Source organism: Canis lupus, chromosome 5 (genome assembly GCF_003254725.2).
Source record: "Canis lupus dingo isolate Sandy chromosome 5, ASM325472v2, whole genome shotgun sequence".
In the NCBI taxonomy this organism is placed as follows: Eukaryota; Metazoa; Chordata; class Mammalia; order Carnivora; family Canidae; genus Canis; species Canis lupus.
In genome coordinates, this window is record NC_064247.1 from 62,627,790 (window position 1) to 62,651,835 (window position 24,046).

At 51.1% G+C, this 24,046-nt stretch overlaps 1 long non-coding RNA gene across 1 annotated transcript; it reads right to left on the minus strand.

The window, feature by feature from the left end:
- Positions 1-1,852: 1,852 nt before the first annotated feature.
- LOC112646883 (uncharacterized) lies at positions 1,853-23,915 on the minus strand. The gene is made up of 3 exons (XR_007410489.1): positions 23,721-23,915; positions 7,707-7,822; positions 1,853-4,683 (listed from the first exon to the last, which is right to left on the minus strand). It is a non-coding gene; the product is annotated as an uncharacterized LOC112646883 (long non-coding RNA).
- Positions 23,916-24,046: the final 131 nt, after the last annotated feature.

Genomic DNA, 24,046 nt, shown 5'->3' on the forward strand with positions numbered 1-24,046 from the left:
GGCAGTGGCTGGAGGAGGAACAATGGGGGTGTGTGAAGGCCGGTAGGGGTGGGGGTCACAGCAGGTGTTGTCTTGGCCTGCATCAAAGGTACAGAAGGCCCATCACCTCATGGACTCTAGAAGCTTCTCTTAGTCAGTGGGGTCAGAGGAGTAAAGCGGACACCTGGCTTCACCTCTCAGACTTGTGTGAATTTCTATATAGCACTAGATTGGAGAGTGGAAGAAATCAGTGGGACAGAGACTGGAGCACTCATGGTTCCGTCAAAGAGCACAAAGGGGATCCCTGGGTGGTGCAGCGGTTTGGCGCCTGCCTTTGGCCCAGGGCGCGATCCTGGAGACCCGGGATCGAATCCCACATCGGGCTCCCTGCATGGAGCCTGCTTCTCCCTCTGCCTATGTCTCTGCCTCTCTCTCTCTCTCTCTGTGTGACTATCATGAATAAATAAATAAAATCTTTAAAAAAAAAAAAAAGAGCACAAAGGCACCAGTGCAAGACAGACGAGGACCAAAGGCTGGTTCAGTGGGCTCTCTTAAAGCACAGGGCCTGAAGATGGGTTATCCGGGCTCACTGGAGGCCATGGATGTACCTCGTGGCCCAAGAAGCGACCCCTGTGCCCTTGCTGCCCAACTACTGGTAGCTTGGATCCCCTTCCTGTTGCCAAGGCAAACCCAAAGTTGGCATCTGCAGGTAGAGCTGGGTGAACCCAGAGAAGCAGACTCTTTTAGCTGAGCTCCCATGGAGGAACCTTCCTCATCGGCCGCTGAGGCAGAAACACCAGCAACTTCTCATTCCTGTCAACATCTTGGGCCTGGCCTTGACTGAAAAGGAAAAATCCTCCTCAAGGCAGACACATTTCCTCATGCCCACCCAGGCACACCCACCAAAACTAATGATTGCCTTCGCAATCTGCCTCGTGGGGGAAGAGGAATGGTGTGTGTTTATGTTCAAGCCACTCTGCACGGCAGGCCGGCCCACAGGGCAGGGATGCCACCCAAGGCCCATCTCCAAGGATACCAGCCACCGGTTAAGAGTAAGGATTCTCAAGCCAGACTGCTCGGGTTCAAATCCCATCCCCCATTTCTATCAGCCACATCCCCTGTTACCGTGGCACTTTGTTTTCTTCTCTGTAAAACAGAAGTAACAACAGACCCTTGCTCCTGAGACTACATTTCCAGTGCTTAGAGCAGGGCTTCATACATACCAAGTGCTCTGTAAATGCTGGATTTTATTATTCCTGCGTGCAAACTTCTCCCAGCCAAAAACCTTCCCTAAGCCAGCCGGGGTGCTTTTCCCCCCTCAGCATCCATGAACAGGCCGCTCCAGGCCCCAGAGCTGGCTTACCAACCAACATGGCGGAGCAGAGCTTCCAACATCCTGGTTTTGGCGTCTCACGCTGGCTCCGAGCGCCTCTCGCTTATTTCTTCCCTCTTGGGCCCAACAACGTGCAGCACTTCTAGGGCAGTATACTTGCTGATTGCTTCCTTCACTATTACTCACAACAACCAGCTAAGACACTGCCAAAGAAACACTCACAGCTGGCCCTGACGATGACTCAGGGGGCAGGCCTGCTCTGCCTCTCCTTCGGACCTGTGGATGGGAAGGGAACGTGGGGAGGAAAGAGGACGGTGGAGAAAGCGGGGACAGGCAACAGCTCCCCACAGGCCTGGCCCGCCACTCACTGACCAGGAGAGGAAAAAAAAAAAAAAAAGTCATCACTTCCCAGGAAGAGAAAAGGTTAGAACTTTACAGCCACACGAAAAGGGAGCAAGAGAACAACGCTCCCCCATCCCGGGCGCCCCCAAGAGAGTGGACCAGTCAGCATCCTACCCGGGAAGTGGAACCAGGAGGGGATACAGATGAAGAGGTTTATTTCAAGGAACTGGCTCACATGACTGTGGGGCTGGCTAGGGCAGCCTGGCAGGCTGGGCGCTCTCAGGCCGGAGCTGACGCTGCAGTCCACAGGTGGATTCTTTCCTCCTCGGGAAACCCCCGGCTTTGTTCTTAAGGCCTTTCTACTGATTGGACGAGGCCCACCCACATTAACGAGAATAATCTTAAAAGTCAACCAGTGACATATGCCACCCACATCTGCACAAGGCCTTCACAGCAGCTCCCGGATGGGTGTTTGGCTGAGTTACTGGGTACTGCAGCCTGGCCAAACTGACGCCTCAGCTGACCATCACAGCAGCTTCTAGAATATTTAGTCACTAGCTTCTTTGGATGTGGACCACTGATGGACAGTTCCTCTTCTGTGTGGGGTGGGGACACACAGGGGTGGTGTTCCTGGGAGAGTCACTGTGTCCCCTTCCCCAGCCCGGGAGGTCCCAGAAACGGGTTTCAGGCAAGTGGTTGTGGATGAAGACGGTGTATGGGTGGGCAGGGCCTCTGCCCGAGAGGAGAAAGCCCCTCTGCGGCCTTGCCACACACGCTCGGCAGGATACAGAGCACATGCCGCCTCCTTCCTCAGCTGCTAGGTGTCCAGCCGGAGATGGTGGGAGCCTGCTCTCACCTTAGCTTTCTGCCACCAAACAGATGAACCCGTGATGCTCTGCCTAGAGCAAGCCAGACCAGACTGCTTTAATTATGGCTTTCTAGGGTGGAAAATGCACCTGTAATATGTCAGTTTCATCCCAGAGGTGAGTTCCGGCAGAGCACATCTGTCAGGTCAGAGCACTGGCAACGGCTGTCCTGTGCCCAAGAATCAGCTGGAGGTCCTGGTGAAGTAGGAATCCTGGCTCCGCGCTGGAGCTCCTGACCACTCAGTGGGCCTGGGGCGGGGCCAATGGCACTCACTGTCTGTGGTGACCATCCTCACATCAGCACAGGGGCCAGCAGGAGCCGAGGGGCTCCCGGGCCGGCTGGACGAGGTGGACTCCTAAGTACTAGAAACAGCAGCAGGCCCCCCACAGTAAAGACAGCTGCGTGGGAAAGAAGCAGGAGCAGCACTCGTGGTGCCCGTGAGTACAGAACAGCATCTGGGGCGGGCTGGCCCTGCCAATGGTGGTGTAAGAGGCGGGAACAGGCTCGGGGGCGCTCAGTGGCCTCAAGCCTGGCACTGCTGTTGCAGAGCACGAGGTCAGGGCAGCACGGTGGAAGAGCCTGCATGCTTCCCAGGGACGGGGCACACGCCAAACCCCAGCAAGGTCAAGCACTCACAGAGCTCTAGGGAGGGAGGGAGACCAGGAGGTGCTGCACCTTGGATCCAGCCTAGCCTCTAGCTCAGAAAATGAACCAAAGGAAAAGATGGCTCAGAAAAACAAGACCATAAAAAATAAATTAATTAATTAATTAAAAAATTTTTTAAAAATTTAAAAAAGCAAGACCAGATGTACCTTCTACTGCTCAGTAGCCCCTGCCCCCAACTTCCACGCAGAACCCCATTTTCTGAATCTGGGCAGTGTTGCGGGTGAAGGTGTCTGCCTATGGAGGCTACTCCCAGGGGCCAGGGCTGATCTGGCAGTTATAGTGGCCAGGACAGTGTCCTCCCTCTTCTTCCTCAGTCCAGGGTCCTCACAGAGAGGACAATCTTCCCAGTCAGAGAGGGGAGGCTTGGACTTCAGGGACAATCTCCCCAGTCACAGACACGAGGTCAGAACTTTAGGCAAGGGTGAATAATCAGTCAGTGGATGAAATCCGACTGTGTTCCCCGAAGTATAAAGCAGGCAAAAAAATAAAAATAAAAATAAAAATATAAAAATAAAAATAAAGCAGGCAAGGCAGCAGTCTTGAACCAAGTCAGACTTTCCTGCCAAGTTGCAACCCAAGGTCAGAGTAAACGTACTTAGATTAAAATGTACATTCTCTTCTACTGAAAGGTCTTTGGCTCAACCACCAGGAGAGCTTCTGCTGCATTAACACAATATGTTTCAAAGGCCCGAGGCTCAGTAGAGCCCTGATTTTTGCCGTCACTTCACTTCCTACAGAGTCTCTCCTGAGTCCCCGGCCCAACACCCCTCACTGCAGAGCCAGGGCTGCGGGTCCAGGGAGCTGGGAGGAATACAAGAAAACCAGAAGTCATCTCTACCAAGGGAGTTTTAAGTTCCTAGCACTTAAATTTTAGGCGCTAAAGAAAAAGTGGATTCTGGCAACATGGCTCTTGGATGTTCCAATTCCTGGAAAAGGAGGCGCCCTCTTCATCCAGGAGATGTGGAAATTCATTCAGGAAACCTTCCCAATCCGATAGCACATGTCTCAGCAAGCACGAACATCTCTTCCATCAGCTGCTGACTGTGCACCTACAATGTGCTGACCCCAGGCTGGGCAGGGAGGGTGGAGGCCATCTTGGGCCTTGGGGTGCCCACGAAGAGAGAGATGGGCAAGAAATCACAGGCGTGCAAAATTACAAGCGTGAGCAGTTCTGAACCACGAGAACAAGCACTTTTAAAATGCCCGTTCTGGGGGCCGAAGCCTGGTAGTGAGAACAAGTCACAGCTTTGCACCACGTGCTCCTGCTCCCTCCCCCGCCAGGCCTGGAATCCAATGATTTCTACCACGATTTTCACCACCAGTCTTATTTAAGTGTCCTCTTGAGTTTCACAATGATGTTGAAAGCTAGAAGGAAATTTTTGTGCTCTTGCAAGTGATCTCCAAAAACCTGACTCAGCGGCAGGAAGGTGATGGTGGCTCAGAGGAGCTTCAGAGACTTGCCCAGATCAGTGAGTGACTTCCATCCAGGTTAGAGCCTGGGCAGAGAGAAACCTGCCTTAAGAGTGGGGAATCTTGGGCAGCCCAGGTGGTTCAGCGGTTTAGCGCTGCCTTTGGCCCAAGGCGTGATCCTGGAGACCCGGGATCGAGTCCTACATCAGGTTCCCTGCATAGAGCCTGCTTCTCCCTCTGCCTGTCTCTGCCTCTCTGTGTGTGTGTGTGTGTGTGTGTGTGTGTGTGTCTCATGAATAAATAAATAAAATCTTAAAAAAAAAAAAAGAGTGGGGAATCTCACACACACACAAAAAGAATTACAGGCCAATATCCCTGACGAACATGGATGCAAAAATTCTCAATAAAATGCAAGTGATTAAAAGAATTATTCACCACAATCAAGTGGGATTTATTCCTGGGCTACAGGGGTGGTTCAATACTCACAAATCAATCAGCATGGTACATCACATTAATAAAAGAAAAGATAAGAACTGTATGATCCTCAACAGATGCAGAAAACATATTTGACCAAATACAGCATCCTTTTTTTTTTTTAAAGATTTAATTTACTTATTCACGAGAGACACAGAGAGAGGCAGAGACATAAGCAGAAGGAGAAGTAGGCTCCTTGAGGAGACCCTATTGCAGACTCATCCCAGGACCTGAGCCGAAGGCAGGTGCTCAACCACTGAGCCACCCAGGTGGCCCACCCCATGGCATCCTTTCTTGATAAAACCTTCAACAGAGTAGGGATAGAGGGAACATACCCCAACATCATAAAGGCCGTATACGAAAGACCCACAGCTATTATCATCATCAATGAGGAAAAACTGAGAGCCTTTCCCCTACAGTTGGGAACAAGACAAGGATGTCCACTCACCATTACTATTTAACATAGTACTGGAAATCTTAGCTTCAGCAATCAGACAACAAAAAGAAACAAAAGACATCCAAATCAGTAAGGAAGAAGTCAAACTTTTGCTATTTGCAGACATGATACTGTACGCAGAAAACCAGAAAGACTCAACCAAAAAATTGCTAGAATACATGAATTCAGCAAAGTTGCAAGATAAAAAATCAATGTTCAGAAATATGTTGCATCTCTACACATCAATAATGAAACAGCAGAAAAGAAATCAAGGAATTGATTCCATCTGCAATTTCATCAAAAACAATAAGATACCTAGGAATAAACCTAACTAAAGAGATAGAAGATCTGTACTCTGAAAACTCCAGAACACTTGTGAAAGAAATTGAAGAGGACACAAAGAAACGGATAAGCAATCCATGCTCATGGATTGGAAGAACAAACATTGTTAAAATGTCTACAGTACCCAAAGCAATCTACACATTTAATACAATCCCTATCAAAATAACGTCAACATTTTTCACAGAGCTAGAACAAACAATCCTAAAATTTGTATGAAACCACAAAAGACCCCACATAGCCCAAGCAACCCTGAAAGAGCAAACCTGAAGGCATCACAATTCTGGACTTCAAGCTCTATTACAAAAGCTGTAGTCAACAAGACAGTATGGTACTGGCACAAAAACAAACACAGGAATCACTGGAACAGAATAGAGAACTCAGAATGGTGCCCACAACTCTATGATCAACTCATCTTCAACAAAGCAGGAAAGAATATCCAATGGAAAAAGACAGTTTCTTCAATGAATGGTGTTGGAAAAACTGGACAGCAGCAGGCAAAGAATGAAACCAGACCGCTTTTTTACACCACACACAAACAAATTCAAAACGGCCATAAAACCTAAACATGAGACAGGAAACCATCAAAATCCTAGAGGAGAACACAGGCAGCCACCTCTTTGACCCCGGCCATAGAAACTTATTAGACACACTGCCCGAGGCAAGAAAAACAAAAGCAAAAATGAACTATTGGGACTTCATCAAGATAAAACGCTTCTGCAGACTGAAGGAAACAATCAACAAAACTAGAAGGCAACCTACGGAATGGGAGAAGATATTTGCAAATGACGTATCAGATAAAGGGTTAGTCTCCAAAATCTATAAAGAATTTACCAAACTCAACACTCAAAAAACAAATAATCCAGTGAAGAAATGGGCAGAAGACATGAATAGACACTTTTCTGAAAAAGACATCCAGATGGCTAACAGACACATGAAAAGATGCTCAGCATCACTCTATCAAAACCACGATGAGATACCACCTCACACCTGTCAGAATGGCTAAAACGAACAACACATGAAACAACAGGTGTTGGTGAGGATGCAGAGAAAGAGGAACCCTCCTGCATTGTTGATGGGAATGCAAAAAAATAAAAAAAAATAAAAAGGAATGCAAACTGGTGCAGCCACTCCAGAGAACAGTATGGAATCTTCTCAAAAAGTTAAAAACAGAATTACCCTATGACCTAGCAATTGCACTAATAGGTATTTACCCAAAGGATGCAAAAATACAGATTTGAAGGGACACATGGACCCCAATGTTTATAGTAGCATTATCAACAATAGCCAAACTATTGAGAGAGCCCAAATGTCCATCAACTGATGAATGGATAAAGATGTCACACACACACACACACACACACACACACACACACACACACACACTAGAATACTACTCAGCCATCAAAAAGGACGAAATCTTGCCATTTGCAACAACATGGATGGAATTCTGGGTATTATGCTAAGTGAAATAAGCCAGTCAGAGAAAGACAAATACCATGTGATCTCACTCAAATGTGGAACTTAAGAAAGAAAACAGATGAACATATGCAAAGGAGTGGGGAGGAGAGAGGGAGATAAACTATAAGAGATTCTTAACAATTGAGAACGGAGGGTTGATGGAGGAAGGTGGTGGGGGAGAGGCTAGGTGGGTGATGGGGATCCAGGAGGCCACTTGTTGTGATGAGCACTGGGTGTTATATGTAAGTGATAAACCAGTGAATTCTGCTCCAGAAACCAATATTGCATTGTACGATAACTAAGTAAAATGGAAAAAAATAAAAATAAGCCTAAATACACGGTAAAAAAAAAATAACACAACAGTGGGAGATCTCTGGGACAAGTCCATAAAAGACTTACTCGGATGTTTTAACCTTAACAATTATTGTCAGTCTGGGTCGAGGGGAATCAGCATTCCCAGAAGGGCAGGCAGCACCTCCGTTTCTCCTGAATTTCAGGATCCACTTGTGCCTTCCCTGGAAAAAAAAGAAAAGGCCACATAGTCCCTGGTAGGTGACACTGGTGCACGCTTGTCCCTCCATTGGACCTGCAACATCCCTGGGTAAATGGCATGCATGTCTGCTGGCTCTTGGGGGCTGCCAGCCAGAAGCCTGCTGCCTCTGCCCTCTGCAGAACTGGGGACCTTACTCAGCTAACACCTCTGAATATTTAGAATTCTTAGTGTTTCCTATTCTAGTCCTTACAAGATGGAGGCCTGAAGCAGCACGTTCATCGGGAGGGAGAACAGCTCAAATGCTTGAGGACCACCAACCGGGACCACCAGCTCACTGGGAAGAGGAGTTGTCTGGCAAGTGAACGGGGAACAGCAGACGCCGTGACTTTCTAGAAGTGCCCTTGAGTTAAGAATGGACTATTACGCTCCCTTTGGGACGCCTGGGTGGCTCAGTGGTTGAGCATCTGCCTTTGACTCAGGGCATGATCCCAGGATCCAGGATCCAGGATCGAGTCCCACATCGGGCTCCCTGCAGGGAGCCTGCTTCTCCCTCTGCCTGTGTCTCTGCCTCTCTCTCTCTCTCTCTCTCTGTCTCTCATGAATAAATAAAAAAAATCTTTTTTTTTTAAAAAAAAGAATGGAGTATTAAATACATGTATTTTCAGAGTGAGCATTATTATTGGTTATTGAATCCCCAAGCCAGTTAGAAATCTGAATCAATTTCAAGTCTCTGATGTAGCAGATCCTGGTTACCTGCCCCAAATCCGTGCCTCTCTGCTCCTACTCACAGGCCCTGACTTGGCTCAGGTAAGCCCAGCCTCTTCTGAGTCACAGGCCTCACCAACGCCATCCCGGCCAGCCCCTTCCCTTGCCACCTATCCTTTGGGGCTGGCCAGGCCTCAGTCATCATTCTGGCCAATGAGATGTGTGGGAAAGTCTGCTGGGGCTTCGAGAAGGATTTCCTCACTCCTAACAAGAGGTGCCCAGGAAGGCTGGCCGGAAGAGAGCTGGTAGATAGAAGACATTGTTCAGAGGATGGCCGAGCAGAAATATGGAGAGAACCTAACGCCCCGACATCATCGAGCCCTGGATCCACCCCGCCACCCCATTCCAGCCTCTGGAATTAGGGTTTTGTACAACACTTACTGTTCCAACTACTTAAGTCAGTTTGAGTAGAACTGCTGTCTTACTTGCAAAGGAAGGAATCCTAACAGATATATCCCATGATCTAAGCAATCTAAACATCACAAATTACCTTGGAATTGAAAAAACAACAGCAACAACAACAAAAACAAAAAAGGAAAACCATTTAACAAAAACATCTGTTTCAACGGCAGCAGAAACAGCAGCCCCGTCCTCTCCCTGCACAAATAGATGGAGCAAGGACAGTTTAGGCAGGTGGCCCCTGTTCTGAACCCTCTCCAGTGACCTGGTGGGTGATGTTCCCTGACGGCAGCAGAGAGGAGCGCGCCCGGACCACTTGGACCTTCAATGATGCCTGACAGGACAAAAGCAGTCCTGGTTTCGGATACAGGGTCCTGGGTTTGTGCTTTAGACCTGCACTCCCTTCCTGTCCTCTGACCAGAAATCCCCCTGGACACTAAGGGCTAAATACAGCGGGAGTGAAACTGCTGCAGAGACAGGCTTTCATAATTTCAGAACTTCACAGACAATTTCAAAATAAAATCCAGCCCAAGGGGCTATAACATAAATCTGAATTTTGGAAGAAGCCCGGCACTTCCCCCACCCCCTAAGTGCTTCTCAGAGTAGAGACTGAGGGTGCGGCCCTGATTTAACACTGAGCCCTGCTGCCAGGCAGAGAGAGCCCCCAGCCCAAACCCCCCCTTATGGAAAACAGCCCATCTAACCACCATAGAGCCTTCCACAGGCTTTCCATCTGTACTAACTGAAAAACTCTGGTCCTTAGCCCCTCAATAAGGATCACCGAGCACCTGGGATACTGATGGGGCCCTGCCTTCCCCACTCACCGTTAAGCAACCAGGCCCTGTTAAGACATTTACTTTTCGGAACAAAAGATCAGACAATTAGAAATGTGTCTTCTAATGCCAAGGCCAAATTTCCTGCACACACACAGTAAATCCTCTAGAAACAAATTCATGATTTTCTCTACTAATCCCAAAAGTATTTTTCTCAAGGTGTAAATGTTCCCTGAAGTTGACAGTGAACTAAACCAGCAGGGGGGGAAAAAAAGGCAGGTTACCTGCTTTGTGGGCTGAGGGCCGGCTCCACCTGTCTGACCTGTCGGGCTTGCCACCTGGGGCCAGGCACCAGACTCGGTTGCCAGGGGCTGGGCTCTCTGCCAGCACCTGGCCCCTCCATAGGTGTGCACTCACCTGTGGAGAGGCGCTCCCTCCTCTGTTTGTACCCTGTGATCACCCCCTACTACCACCACCACCACCCGTGCTGGCACATCTTTCCTGAATTGTTTGTATCTAATCTCAAAGCTGGTGGTGAGAAAGAACAAAGAGGAAGGAGGGAAGAGGAGACAGGAAAGACCCGGTTCCCACACCCATCAACAGTTCCTGGGTGACAGTCAGGGAGGTGGAGCTGGGTGGGACCGGGAGCCTGAGCAAGGCCGTCATGGTCATCATTGGGATCAAATTCCAGGGCTGCTCTTTCCCTCTGGGTGGCTATTTTGGGAAGGCAGCTTTACTCCAGCAGACTGGCTACCGCTGACACTGGAATCCGGAAGCCTCAGAGCTCCACCAGGCTCTGGCGCAGGTAAAGGCAGGAAGAACAGCCCCAAAGAGCAAAGGTTCCAGGCACCCTCGAGAAACTCTGCTCTGAGCACACACAGGCTCACCTAGCCTGCCTATCCCCACACCTTCAACAAAGGTGACTGAGCACCTGGGATACTCTCTGGCTTGCAAGAGGGGGTCCTGGCTTGATGTCTGAACCAAGGTGCTGAGGGGCACAGCTGGTGGGGCTGGTGGTCTCGAGTCCACAAGCATCATGGGTCCTTTCCTTGCCATCCGGGACTAGGAGCCCTGGGCAGCCAGACCTAACTTCTCTTCCCTTGCACTCTCCAATGCTCACCAAGTGCAAGTCCATAGTGAGTGTGTGAGCTCCCAGCACAGGTGTGTGGGAAGGAGGCGAGAGGGAGGGGCATCCCAACCACTGCTCAAGTTCAAATTGTGTGCTTTGGAGGTGGCCTAGTAATCCGAACCTCTGGGAGCCACTGCAGAACAGAACGGTAGCATCCAAGAGCTGTGGGCACTACTGAGATCTTCTGATAACTGGGGTTTTCCAGTGCAAGGGCAGATGCTAAGTTTAAAGCCCCTACCAGGAAACCAGAACCCATTTCCCTGAGCAGACAGTGAGGCAGGGAAAGCTGCCCAAGGGAGAAGCAGTGGTGGAGCTCAAGCAGAACCCAACCTCCTTCCTCGGGGGTGACCTCACTCCCCAAAGGAGCAAAGGAAAAGGCTGCCTGGGTCAGGCGAGGCCTCCAACCTCAGAGTTATGTCGGGCCTCAGGGCAACACTGTGCTTTGTGAAGCCGGATCTCAAAGTCAGCTTCTCCCTTACTCTGGTCCCAAGAGGAGCCAGCAAACAGGCCAGCCCTGCTCAAGGGGCCTGATGCACAGCCCTGTGGCATGATCCCGGGTGGGTCCATCCTAGGGCCTGACTCCCTCTTCCTCCTCCTCGCTCTCAAACAGCCAGTCCCAGGTCACAGGCTTTCAGAAAATCCCTCAAGCTCTGGCCAACTTCAGACTGCCCTGGCCCTTAGATCATCTGCTAGTCACTGGGCTAAGACCCAAACTTAGGGAGAGAAATGCTCAGCGATTTCAGAAAACCAAACTGCAAAGGTGCTCACAGTAAAATTGTCGGCAGGAGCTCCCCATGCTCGGAAATACTCTAGGGGAGTGCATATCAAACAGAGCTAAAAATGAAATTGAGGCTTCCTGCCCCCAATATAGGCAGCCAGAATCTTTCAAATTTACATATAAAGTCCCATGATAAGTCATTTGGGATCCCTCAAAGTAGGAAGGCTGCTTGTGGTTACAGCAGGGTGAGTCAAGGAAACAAACAAATGAGGCGGATGAGGTCAGCCTTTTGGAAAAGGAACAAAGAAAAATTGCACCCAAGCGAGAAGCAGCTCATGATGCCCAAGCAGTGGTCATAGGAAGCCCATTTCTGAATCCTGGAGTCTGGTGGGTCTCAATGGGGGGGGGGGGTGTCTGTCCCCCAGGGGACAGCTGGCAATATCTGGAGACGTTCTGGGTTGTCACAACTGCAGGTGGAGGGTGCCACTGGCATCCAGTGGGTACAGGCCAGGGATGCTACTAAATGTCTCACATGGCGGACAGGACACCCCCGGCACAGAGAATCACCCTGCCCCAAATGTCAGTTTGGAAAACAGTTTGGAAACAGCCTAACACAATGAGAAATACTTTTCTCTCTTCTTTAAAAGTCCTGGGCAATTGGTCACCTTTTTAGTCACTTGACATGTCCCATAGCCCAGAGGGCCACTGGTGGGGACCCCTCCTGCCTGTGATCATGGGCTTTGCATCTTTGGAGTGACCTCCGGGAACAGACTTCAGCTTGGGCGAGCTGCCCAGCTGCTCCAGGTTCTCACTTGCCACTCTCAGAGGGCTCCAGACCTCGGGGCTCACCCCACTGCAGCTCAGCTCTGAAGGGCACAGACTGAAGCTATGAAGCCAAGGAAAAAGAACAATGACACCTCCGCCGTCACAGCAGGTAACCTTGCCCGGTGGCAGGTGCTTCACGGGCGTCAGTGAACTTTCACACAGTTTGTCTTGCCTGAATAAATACAAGCCTCACCCATTAAAGCAGAGTCTTTCTGCGTTCCTGACCTGCCAGCTCAGTGGAACAGCAGATGCCACACGTCCAAGTGCACGGGGGTAGGGAAGGGAGAGCCGGGCGCGTCCACCCTCACGTCACATGAAGGCAGAGCTGATCGAGTCCACCTCAGACCTCCTGAGACAAGCTCCTGCCTGGTGAGCCCCAGGAGTACAGGGCTGAGCTGGTGGCAGACACATCTGGGGGATACCCCTGCACCTCACTGTGCACCCTGGAATGTGAGTCCTGCAGAGACAGAAGCTCCAGAAATGTAAGGAGCACATCACACTCCTGGAGTTTTTTCTGGTCTGCCACAGGCTCAGCAACTGGTCACCAGAAAACCCAGGAGCTGACATAAGCCCAGACCTGACAGTGGCTGCCTTTGGGGAGTTGTGAGGAGACGCAGGCCAGAAATGGGCCTAACCCATTAGCCTCATCTACCTCTGGATTGTTTGACTTTTTACGAGCGTTGTACTAATTTTATCATTTTAAAAGAACATTTAAAAGGAAAGAATGAGGGCAGAAATATCTTGTATCCACACCTACTTCCCTGGGAACACACCTCACCTGCTCAGGGCAGGCTTGCACGGAGCTGCTGTTCCCGGTCACCAGACCCCAGAAAAGTGGCCCAAGCAAGACCACAAAGGCCAAAGACAAAGGGTAGAGGTGGTGAGACAGAGCTTAGTGCCAAACAGGGAAATGAGAAAAACAGCTCATGTGCCAGACCAGGAGCCCGGGCACGGAGGGGAGGCAGGGGAAGGAAAGCTGCAGGCCCGACACCCCCCTGTCTCCTGCCAACACCCCCTGAGCAGGTGACCATCCCCACCGACATCCACTCAGATCCAAATAAGGGTCTGGATCCAACACTCACCACTGAGGTTCACACTGAGGAACGTCATGCATGACTAAAATCCCGAAGCTTGCCAATCGCTAGCCACCCAGTCTGCTAGGAGTTCAAACAAGGCACTGAACCCCCACTTCCTGACCCTTGGGGCCTGAGATCTGCTTTTCCACTTAAAATCCTTGCCTCAGCCTCAGGCCTGAACTTGGCATCATCCCTACCACTTCAACCCCTTACTGCTTTCCATCATGAGTTCTGGGCTCCCCTCTACTGGCTTTCTTACAGGCTGGTGAATAACTCACACATGGTGTCACCTTTCCAAGTTCCCCTGTACTGCAAGAGGGACCAGACACCTAGAGACAAGACCGGAGCTGGGGAGACAGGGCTTGACCCAATGGGACAACTCACAAACTCTAACATTCTCATGAGCAGTTACTTCCTGTTGCCATCCAAGGCAAAACTAGAGCTGCAACATTCAGCCAGAAACCATCACATTTTAATAGTTCAGCAAACATCGTAAAACATTGGAAAGAAAAAGAGGTAGGTTGAAAAATAATACTCAGAATAATCATCTAAGGTTTGTGTCTGTACATACGCCTTTAGCTTATGAAGATCAGCTAAAAGGTAAACAACAGCAACATTCCCAGTGGGCAGGATAGAGAAGTCACTTCAGTCACAGGGGTCTGGTGAAGGGGGTCATGCAAGAGGCGAGCCATTCACCGTAGCCCCAGTCCAGAGTCCTGGCGAGGGCTGCAGCTCAGAGGGTTAACTGGTGATCTGAGATGCGGAACCAAAGAGAATGGAAGACATACAGAAGCCAAATCAGATACGAATCCACTGCACCAGGCAGTGAATTAGTGGGGGAACCAACTGGTATCCCCCAAAGGAAGGGCTCAAGCATCAAGTGTGTTCATAAGAGCATCAGGACCCAGTGTCCCAATGGTCGGACAGCTCAAGACTGACCTGAGAGAAGTTATAAGGGAGAGATGTGTGTGGATCCTGAGGATTGTCCCTTCTGCTCCTGTCCCTGCATACTGATGGCTTACTTTCCACCTACGACGCCCTCAAGTACCACATGTCCTCAGACCTTGCCTGACCATGGGCTCACCAGGCAAAACCTGCCCTCAGAAGAATACAGATGGGATGCCTGGGTGGCTCAGTGGTTGAGCATCTGCCCTCGGTTCAGGTCATGATCCTGGAGACCCGGGATCAAATCCCACACCAGGCTCCCTGCATGGAGCCTGCTTCTCCCTCTGCCTGTGTCTCTGCTTCTCTCTCTCTCTTTCCATGTCTCTCATGAATAAATAAATAAAATATTAAAAAAAAAAAAGAATACAGACACCCTGATGTGCAGATTCAGTTGGCTGAGCGGGGAGCCTCGTCCTGTTGGGGGCGGGGGGGTGGGGGTGGGATTTTGCATTCGGGTGCAGAGTGAATCTGCTACCTGGCTCGAGCCAAAAAAACAAAGCTCTCTAATTTTTAAATGTCAGCCACAAACCAGCTTGCTGGACAGTAGGTGGGGGTGGCAGTGGCAGGGGAGATCTCTCCAAGATCACAGACCAGGGGCTTTGGCCCACTGATGCTGACTCTCCTGTGCCTGGGCCTCGTGGCCCTGCCTTGCCTGCCCTGAGCATCCTTCCTGCTGGCTTCACTGACTGGCTCCTGCACAGCCTTCAGGCTAGGGGAGGTGGAGGCGGGGGAGAAGCATTGGCAGCCCTGCTGGATTTGGGACTTCCGGCCTCCAGAACTGTGAGAGAATCAATTTTTGTTGTTGTAACCCCCCCACCCCCCAAGTTTGTGGTAAATTTGTTACAGCCGCCACAGGAAACACAGCCCTGGAGTCATCCATTAACTCATTAAACAGCAACACGGGGTGGGGTGGGTAGGGTGTTGGGGGGCAGGGAGGGAGGAGTAAGAAAGAGGCCTCTGAGCAGCACAAACTTCTACACCGAGTTCTTTCCTTTCCTCAGAAGGTATGGTTACCCCCAATGCACTGTTCTGTGACTATTCACATACTCTGTTCATTAATACTCCCCTTGGATAAACTGTCACCCCAATGTGATAGTTAGCTGAAATTCAAAACCAGGTAAATTCATCTTAGAACTCTCTCTGTCTCTCTCTCTCTGTTTCTTTCATGAATAAATAAATAAAATCTTAAGAAACAATTTTAAAAAGCAAGGAATCAAAGACATGCTTCACTCTCAAATGACACCCTGTCCCTTCCTCTGATACTGGGGTGGAGGCAAGATCGCCCTTGAGATTCACTCGTTAACTCATAGCTCACAGTGCTAACCTGTCACGGGGATGGGGATTTCTGACCCGCAGTCATTCATTCGTTCTTTCTTTTTTAAAGATTTTATTTATTTATACATGAGAGACACAGAAGGAGAGAGAGAAGGAGAAGCAAGCTCCATGCAAGGAGCCCGATGTGGGATTTGATCCCGGGACTCCAGGATCACACCCTGGGCCGAAGGCAGGCACTAAACCGCTGAGCCACCCAGGGATTCCCCCATTCATTCATTTATAGATTTTATTTATCTGTTCATGAGAGATGAGCTGGGATATAAGCAGAGGGAGAAGCAGGCTCCCTGTGGGGAGCCTAATGCAATACTCAATCCCAGAACCCCGGGATCACGACCTGAGCCAAAGGCAGACGCTCAACCACTGAGCCATCCAGGGGCTCCTGGTCCACAGCAATTTAGAAGCAGAAACTCAAAAGGGTGGAGAAGGTTTGAAGAAATCAGATTCACTGACAAATTCACCAGGGGAGACAAGTGAGGGGCAGAGAACAGAGTGATGGAAATGCAATAAAACATAGAAAAAGCCCGGTAGTCTGAAGCTGGGGCCCTCAGGCCATGGTTCCACACTACCCAGCACAGCCCCGAACATTCAACATGATAATCCAGCTCGGCAGGAAAAGGTGAATTGTGTTTATTCTGTTTTAAGAAACATGCTATTCCCTTTGCCTGCCTGTGCCTGCAGTGGACTCTGGGGTGGTCCCCCTGCCCCCAGGGAGTGAGACCGCCCAAGATGTCCCAGGCAGAGGGCACCCACCTGCTCCTCCCCACTAACTCTACCGGGGACGCAGCAGAGGGACATGGCCACGACTGTAAGCAAGGCCCGCACGGAGCGGACACACAGCGCAGAAGGAACTCACCCAGGTGTGCCGGGCATGTGAACACGCGAATGAGGGAAGAAAAGAATAAATAAATGAATGGATGAATGTTAAAGTTCTGATGAAACATCTGAATTCTTCCCTGGGCTCTTCCTTCTCTCTGCTGACTCTACCCCAAGCATGATTTCCCTTTTATCAAATTCCTGGGACCGTTTAACCATGGAAATAGCCATGATGGGATTAAGTCCCTGGAGGGCAGATACCTGTGATACAGGCGGATCAGGAAAATATGTAAGAAATGCTGCCTGGTGTCCTAACCACTTTTTTTCTCTTTAGGTTGCAAACTGTTGACGGGACAGGAACCTATAAGGACAAAAGATCCACAAATAAAAATTAGAAACTGCGGTGGAGAGACCCTGCCAAGCACCCTGGTGCCATCCACTCCTCCTGGGTGTGTGTTGGGTGGGGGGGGGGGCGGGGGGAGACCCGAGACTGGCTTCCAACCAACCGAACAGGGCGCTGGTGGTGGGATGTGCCTCCCCTTCTGCAGTCCCCCAAGTGCCTGCACGCCCATGTCCATTCCCGGGGCACCCTGCAGGTCACCCCTTCTCGGCAGCAGCTGAGTCATGCCACGTGCATTGGAGCCCGGCTCTGCCATGACCACACTTACGTCTACGTCTACGTTTCCTCACATGCAAAGCGAGAACAACTCTAGCTTCCTCCTACTGTTGACACAAGGATTAAATCGGTTAAGATTTGAGAAATGCTGACAACAGCACCTGGCACACAGTAAGAGCTCAATAAATGTTTGTTGTTTGTGCATTACTTATGCAACCTTCTGCTGTCCTGACTGGACGACAGAGTCTGTGGGGGCGGCGACAGTCTATCTCACCCGCTGCTACCTTACTTAGCCTTCGACAGGGGTGGATGGAGGAGTTCGAAAGACCACTTCCTGGCATCCTCCTAGCGACTCTGAGCACAGGAGTTCTTTATTCCGAGGTAAGAAAACAGGTCGGGGAAACATTCAATTCTTGCCCAGGACCCCTGAGGAAATGAGGGGTAACACGAGGGCCATCTCACTCGCAGACCACATTCTGTCTCTCTGCTGCCGTAAAGACAACTTTTAACAAAGTTAATTTGACACATACTTAAGGACAGCAGAAGTCTTAGCCTCCAGGACAGTAATTAGGCTTAAATAGAAACAATTCACATAAATGAACATAATTAGCACTATGCGAACACGCGGCAGCTCCCATCTCGGTTAGCATTTAGGGGAAGGTGTGATTCCTCGGTGCAGGGAAGAGCATGAGAGGCTGGGGGAAGGGTTGGCTTTTTGCCCCTCCAATCAGTGTTGAATGATGTGGCTTATGAGCGGCTCTAAGGGAATGGAAGGTCTGCAGTGTTTGGTGGACTTAGATGCATTTGAGGGGATAGGACAGTCCTCAGTGGGCGCCAAAGTGGGACGCGGGCTTGGAACCTGGGGTGGTTGGCGAGAGCGTTGGCCTGAGACAAACGGAAGAGGCCCAAGGTGAGCACCGTCTGGCCTGTGGTTATCACCCTGGCCGATCCCACTTCTCCCTCCGTGCAATCTCTCAGGTCCAACTGTATCCCACCCGGCGCCCCTCATCTGGTTATGCCCTGATGAGCCAGGGGGTGATCAGGGCAGGCAGACAGTGGGGTGGTACCCAGGGTGAGTCAATTCAACACCGCTCCCTCCCGGACCCAGCAACTTTCTCAGATTCTCAAGAACTGTTTCTCTGTCTCTCCAGGTCGAAGGCAAGGGAGGTTAAACTCCTCTGGAGTTTGGCGACAATTCTGACAATTGCCGAGGCCTCGTGGAGGTCTTGGAGGTGGGGCTGTATCGATCAGGAGTCAATCACCTGATCTAGTATTTTTTTTTTCCTTAAAGATTTATTTATTCAGAGAGAGAGAGAGAGAGGCAGAGACACAGGCAGAAGGAGAAGCAGGCTCCATGCAGGGAGCCCCACGTGGGACTCGATCCCGGGTCTCCAGGATCACACCCCGGGCTGCAGGTGGCGCCAAACCGCTGCACCACTGGGGCTGCCCACCTGATCTAGTATTTTAAACTGGCTTCACCCCACCATTGGCGGTAGGTTTCATAATAGAGGGGTTATGAGTAGTCTTATCCACTTTCAAGTCTGTTTTAATTAATTTTATCATGACCCGATGTGACAGCCTCAGTATATGTTTAACGCTAGGATTAGGAATCAATTCAATTCAATCCACCCTTGCCCCCCACACTCCCACTGTCAGGACAACTCTCTCTCCTCCGGATGGACCCTCCCTTTCTACCATCTACCTTCCCAGGGGAGGTAACAGGAATTGGGCAGAAGTGCCCGCCTGCAGGAGGTCAGCGGGAGAAGCTGGGAGTAGTGAGTCAGCACCACTCTCAGAAGAGGACAAGCCAAAAAAAAAAAAAAAAAAAAGGAGACAACCCAAGCATCAAATGACAGAGGTCATTAACATCAAATGGTAAGAGGTCACCTGGTACCACAGAGGTCAAGGTGGTGCCTCAGGATGAGACTGGACTTGATGCACGGGAGCTCCCCCACAGCACACGGGGGTCCACTGCCACCTGCGCTCATAGGCAGCGACTTGGGAGCAGGTGCGTTCTGTTTGTATCACTCCAAGGCAATTTACTCCATTTAATGATTTTTTTTTTAAAGTAGGCTCCAGGGCAGCCTGGGTGGCTCAGGGGCTTAGCGCTGCCTTCAGCCCAGGGTGTGATCCTGGAGACCCTGGATCGAGTCCCATGTTGGGCTCCCTGCATGGAGCCTGCTTCTCCCTCTGCCTGTGTCTCTGCCTCTCTCTCTCTCCTGTGTTTCTCATGAATAAATAAATAAAATCTTTAAAAAAGAAAAATAAATAAAGTAGGCTCCACGCCCAGTGCAGGGCTCGGACTCATGACCCCGAGATCAAGACCTGAGCTGAGATCAAGAGTCAGATGCTCAACTGAATGAGCCACCCAAGCACCTCCATTTTACTCCATTTAAAAATCGGCAATTCTAGTTAGCTGCAACAACAAAAATGAAAGCATCAATTTTTAGGAAGGGGAAGTTGAGAGAAATTATTTGCAATGCAAAAATCAAACAACTAAAAAACCTCACTAAATATTATCTTTGTAGAGGAAGATTCTTTAGATTTAATGGAAGTACTGAAAGAAAAGCTCTCTATCTCTGTGGATGTCTAATAGCTGCCAGTGCATCCTGGGCCACAGTCTATACACATTATCTCACGTATTTTACACCACGACTCTACAACATAGGTCCTAACACAATAAGCCTAATTTTATTTTTTTTTATTTTTTATTTATGAATCATGAGAGACACACAGAGAGAGGCAGAGACACAGGCAGAGGGAGAAGCAGGCTCCATTCAGGGAGCCCAATGCAGGACCCAATTCGGGACCCCAGGATCATGCCCTGAGCCAAAGGCTGACGCCCAACCACTGAGCCACCCAGGTGTCTCAATAAGCCTAATTTTATAGATGAGGAACCAAACCAAGGAAGGTTAAGTACTATATGCAGATTCACACGGCTGGTGGCAGATGGGCTTGGATGCCAAGTCCTTGATCAGAAAGTCCTGTGCTTCGTGGACACTTCGGGCCCCAACAGGAACCAAGATGCTTATGAATAGAGAAAACCGATCCATACCTGCTGCCAAACCCTGGCATCTAGCAGCCTCTGCGTGGCATCTGCAGCCAGGCAAAGAGGGGAAAGCCACAAGGCCAGCCACTAAACGCTTTCACTCCTAAGGGCTCTTGAATCCCTCAAGCTGAAATTTAAAGTAGCCCCGGATGGCCCTCCTGGCTGCCCTCGCCACCAGACAGCCTAAAAGAAAAAGGTGCTGATTTCCATGGGCGCTGGTGCTCTGTACCTTAAGGTCTGAGGTAACAGATGTTTCTGTTCCCTGTCCTAACAGAGACCTGCAGGCAACCTGCTCGGACGAGGCAGCAAGTACCAACTCGGCCAGAACTGCCAGGGGGCTCTGGGGTGGGACTGTGTCCACACCATCCTAAGGAGGGGAGCCCCACAGCCTCTCTGCACCTTGATTTGCATCTAACACAAATGAAGATCATCATCCTCATGCCTTCCCCACCTCACAGAGACCAGAGAGTGTGTTGTCAGCCACACCTGGGCAGCTTGGCTCTGCCACGGGGGTTGGGGGTGGGGATGAGGGGTAGGGGGGGTGTCCTGTCGCCCTCTCAGACTGGGTTGGGGGACAGGCTCTCCCACTCTCCGGCTTCTCCCCCTGCCCCCGCCCCGGCCCTCTCGAGGGGCCTCAGCTATTCTGCTGCACCAACTCTCCCTTTGTAAGAACCTTCCACCCATCCAGAGTCCAGCACCTGTAACAGACTTCTAAACACACCTCGTGCCTTCCTAATTCTGCTAATGCCACCCCCTTCTCTCCAACTGTCCCTGAAGCCTGGCTGCTCTCCCAAGTTCAGGCCGAATCCTTTCTACTGCCCCAGCCCTGTGAGCCCCTGAAATCCCAGAGATTTACTATCCTATTACATTCCCCAGCTGGCCTTCATGCTCAGCTCTGCACACCAATCCTACCACTTTTTATGCGTGCATGCATCATGTATGCACCTACCCATCCAAGTGTCCCACAAATATTTATCAAACATCTGCCAGATGGCAAGTGCTGTTCTATCACTTCTAACCATTTTCTTCCCATTCTCCAAGATGACTATCCTCTGCCTCGTGCTCTCCCTAAAAGCTCCACCACCCATTCCCTCTGCAACCTCATTCGATCTCCTGGCATTCGGTACCACCTTAGTCACAAAGACACCCCTGCCCTGACCAATCTCCCACACTCCAGGTGCCAGAACCCAACACCATCTCCAGTGGGGTGTCTAACAGGCAACGTACTGTAGCCAAAACAGAATTCCAGATGCCCATAAAACCCAGCAGCCTGTTCCCCGCCCCTCGATAAATGATTCACCCATCTGTGCAAGCCACAGACGTTGGAGTCATCTTCATCTCCTCTGTGTGGCGTCCTACCTTCCCGTGACCACCCAGCAGTAGACTCTGCTGGTTCTCCCTTCAAAACCGATGCTACAGCCTGGTCTGAACCACAGTGGTTTCTAACCAGTCCAAGGAACATCTCCAGTAGGTCTCTTTGCCACCACTCTCACCTCTATATATTCTTTACAAAACAGCCTGAGTGGTAGTTTTAAAACCTAAGATTTCAGGACACCTGGGTGGCTCAGCAGTTGAGCATCTGCCTTCGGCTCAGGGCAAGGTCCCGAGGTCCCAGGATACAGTCCTGCATCGGGCTCCCCTTGAGGAGCCTGCTTCTTCTCCCTTTGCCTGTGTCTCTGCCTCTCACTGTGTGTCTCTCATGGACAAATGAATAAAATCTTTAAAAATAAAAAAAAAGTACCTAAAATTTCAAAGTCCCAAGGCACACAAAGTCCTAATGAGCTGACTCCTGCCTGAATTCACCTGCTGCTGCTCACCACCAGATTCACTGGTCTTCTTGTCGATTTTGCAAATGCACCAAACAGCAGACCTTAGTGCTTGCTGGTGACCCTTCTGCCTGAGGAGGCTTCTCCTGGCTTCTTCAGGTTTCTCCTCAATGACTTAAGCCCTCCCTCCCCCATCAACACTAACAACCCCTTTCTGGCACTCTTCACCTTCCTACCCCTTCAGAGCATTTATCATAACCTAACACTGTTTTAAATGTTTGCTGTGTCCATGTAAGGCCAGTTTCCTCCAACAGAAGATCAGCTTACATGACCCGTGGGAACTACCACCCAGCATGCTGGGATGGAAGGACCCAAGGCCAGAGTGTGTTTAGGATGATTGATTTGTGATGTGCACCAAGGGTGCGGGGTAAGGAGTATAAGTGCAGTCCTGTGGCTGCCACGTGTGTGAACCAGGGAATCTTTGAGGCCAGACAGACAACTGGACTGGCAGGGCAAAGCAGGACAGCACTGGCCAGTCCTCAAGCTGGGGAAGCTCAGGAGCCAGGCCACTAACCTACATGGCAGCAGAAGCCACTGGACCCCAGGGTACCAGCTGATGCTTCCCCATCAGCCCTCTGCCCCTGGACAGACCCTCAAGGGGAAGGCTGGCAAGTATAGGAGCCTCACCTCCTGCCCAGCACCCAGCCTGCCAGCCACCCATCTCAGCTGCTACCACCACACAGCACTTATGGCACATGCCACATGTGGACACTCAGGGGAGTGACCATTTGTCCCAAAGGCATCTCAGACTCGGGCGCAGAGGCAGAACTGGCCTCACATACAGTGGGCCCTCCTGGCCCCGTGCTGTGGCTCTCAGCATCTGCTAAAGGAGTCCACAGGCACTAACCCAGGAAGCCCAGCCACTCCTCGCTGCAGGAGACACGAGTGAATATACCAGGAGGGCGTAGGCCCGGAGTCTTTGTGCACAACCATGCTGTCCCCTTGCTTCCTGTCCCTCAGCAGGCACAGAAATAGTGAAGGCACAAGAGCATGGGCCCTGTCCGTGCTACCAGGCCACAGCCACTTAACCTGGGGGTGGGGAGTTCCTGCGGAGGCCATCTGCTGATCCAGTCTCCATGCTGACCTGCAGCTCCCAGCTGGACCCGGCTCTGGCCACTAGGGGGTTGTGGGGGGAGGGGGGTGGAGGGCTCATGTCCACCTCCGGGACTGGAAGGCTGAAACCCCTTCTCCCGTTCCTCTCTTTAAAAATGCAAGCTGGCAAACTGGGCCCCGAATATAACACTTCCGTAGTGACCACAGGACTTTTCATATCTGCTGAGATTTGTCATAGCCACCGTGGGGAGCTAGTCTCCAGGCCCCCCGCTTTCAGGAAACCGAGGTACGGGCTTCCCTCGCAGCTGGGAAAGCAGCGGCCCTAAAACCAGAGCCCCCCACTTCCACCCCCAGACCCACGAGCCCTTCTGCACCCACCACGGAGAGTGAGGTAGAAAGAAACCACCAGCCACGCAAAACCCAGAAAAGGCATCCCTTTCTCTCCAAACATTATGAAATCAAAGAGCATTTTGTTGCTTCTTGGAAATTTCTCTCCTTAGGACTCGGAGGCCGCACATTCAGCAGGGTTCCCGTGATCAGCCTTCAAGCTCCTGCCCCCTTCCCGAACTCTGAGCAGACTGAGAACCCGAGCGCTTACCTGCGCCGGCCGTGGACGCCGAGGCCCGGGGCGAGCAGGGCCGCGGGCTTCCAGCGCCCTCCTCGCCGGCGCCGGGCTGCAGGGCTCCCGCAAGATCCCGAAATCCCCCCGGATCCGCGTGGTCGCCGAGGGAAGCAGCCCGGCTCTGAACAAGCCCAGGCAAGCCCAGGCAGAGTCCGCTTCTAGGTCCTCCTCCCGCGCGCACCGGCCGGCCCCGGGGCGGGAGACGCGGCCGGCGGCCCCAGAGCCCCCGGAGTGGGCTCGCCCCGGGCGGGTGGGCGCCGGCCTCCCCGCACCTGCACGGAAGGCCAGGTGGCCCGGCGCGG